The following is a 1,846-nucleotide window of genomic DNA, read 5'->3' as shown; positions in this document are numbered from 1 at the left end:
TCAGAATCGAAATAAAGAGTCACAATTCAAATTTGCGTAATTTTTTAGCGCACTGTAAAAAAAATCTATAGTAGATTTCCTAAAAACGTCTATAACGCCATTAACATGTACGTGTATGAATTTTCCCGCGGGAATCGCAATTAAATATATTTAAATGCAGGCTTTGCAAACTAAGAAGCTTCACTCCCGGACCTGGAATCCCGGTTTAGAAACAAAGCCAAGTGCGCCACTGCCCCGATAAGCACAATAATGTTAGACCATCAGAGTGGATTCAGAGTTCACGAAACGCAAGCAAGCAGCGTGATTTTCACGCGCCGTAGGCTTCGCGCAGCCAATGACAGGCCGACTTTCGTCACGCTGGGTGTGACACCCACGCCTGGCGTGATAGTAGTTGCGCTCGCGTTTTGGGGCCCTGAATCCCACTTCACAAAGCAAATACTACGCCGGTAACCTCCATTTATTGCATAACGCACGAGGATTTATGCGCGATACAACGTTCATGGTGTTCGCACGCCAGGCGCCAGGCGTGGCCGGGAGGTGGCAGGTCGGCAGGGTTGCACACGGCTGCAGCACTTAGTTCAATCCAGGCGTCTGCAAAATTTGCCGTATCTCTCTGTCTCTCCTCGCCTCTCTGCTTGCTCTCTTAGCATTCTGGTGATCCATGATGTAAAGCAAGGGGTGTGTCCGACGTGCGGCCGGGACCGGTACTGCCACCTTGACTACCACCTTCACCCCTTGTACTGGCAGTGCTTAGGCTTAGGCTAGCATACAACCTTACTATGATAAATAAAAAGCGATTGTGGCACTTTGAGCTCTTGCCATTTGGAGGACTACCCATGTATAAATATCATGTTTATGAACATGTTGGCCGGAGGAGCACTTTTGATTCGGAAGAGTCTGCTAGGAAGGGCAGGAAGGGTTCGCATGAAATAGCCGTGATAGAGAGCTCAGGGACGTTAATTTGGAGAGCAGAGATACCCGGTCGGCAAACACTGGGCCGGAAACCGCTCTCGCGTGCCGGACTGTATTGTATCGTGATACAACAGTGTCGTGGTGTTTGCACGGCAGCAGTTAGCCGGGAGGCGGCAGGTCGCACACCGTCGCCCACTGCCGCAGCACACATAGCCCAATCATAGCGGGGCCAAGTGGGAGGCCGTAGACCGCGTCCACCACCACCTCTGGGCGTTCAAAGTATCCCCTAGTGCAGCCTAATTCTGCGATTCTGGTGATCCGAGATGTCATGCAAACTTGTGGTGGTTTTCGCACTCCTTTGCCAGGCGGGCATTCACGGCAAAAGTATCAACTCTATCGCGGTCAGTATGAAGCCACCATTATGGAATGCCCACTTGACATTTGGACTGTAGCCAGTTGAATTGGTGTCCGAATATAGCTTACTTAGCGGCCATAAGTTGCGGGATGGTGGTCAGTCCACAGGTAAAAAGAACTGAGTTGAAACTCAGCAGTGCAGCTGAATAAGTGGGATTTATTGTGACGGACAGACTTCAATAGCTGAACCATGATTGTATAGTGAACATTACCAACAAAAACAACATAGCATCTATAATATTTTTTCACGTTCCTAACTCCTTTTCGGTGTAGGGCCCTTATATATCTTACGCCGAACGCTTTTACATGTGTGAACTACAAAATCACACGCCTACGTGGAAATGGAATATCCGTACTACTCGCTTCAATCCATATAAACCAAGAGAAATTCAGCTGCTAAGCGGGAACGTGACAAGTGTAAATGATTCTCTTGATGACAACTGCTGGGTAAGACACTGCTGTTACCAAGCGAAGTGGAGGATTGTAAAATGATTTCAAGTATACATCTCTATTTAAACAG

The 1,846-nt window shown here is 48.2% G+C and overlaps 1 long non-coding RNA gene across 1 annotated transcript; it reads left to right on the top strand.

The window, feature by feature from the left end:
* The first annotated feature begins 6 nt into the window (after positions 1–6).
* On the top strand, positions 7–1,777 carry LOC127749194 (uncharacterized). The gene is made up of 2 exons (XR_008011014.1): positions 7–1,313; positions 1,600–1,777. It is a non-coding gene; the product is annotated as an uncharacterized LOC127749194 (long non-coding RNA).
* Positions 1,778–1,846: the final 69 nt, after the last annotated feature.

Source organism: Frankliniella occidentalis, unplaced genomic scaffold (genome assembly GCF_000697945.3).
Source record: "Frankliniella occidentalis isolate FOCC.00 unplaced genomic scaffold, Focc_3.1 Scaffold38, whole genome shotgun sequence".
Classification (NCBI taxonomy): domain Eukaryota; kingdom Metazoa; phylum Arthropoda; class Insecta; order Thysanoptera; family Thripidae; genus Frankliniella; species Frankliniella occidentalis.
Note: the sequence above shows the minus strand (reverse complement) of the source record. Positions and strands in the feature narration are given on the sequence as shown.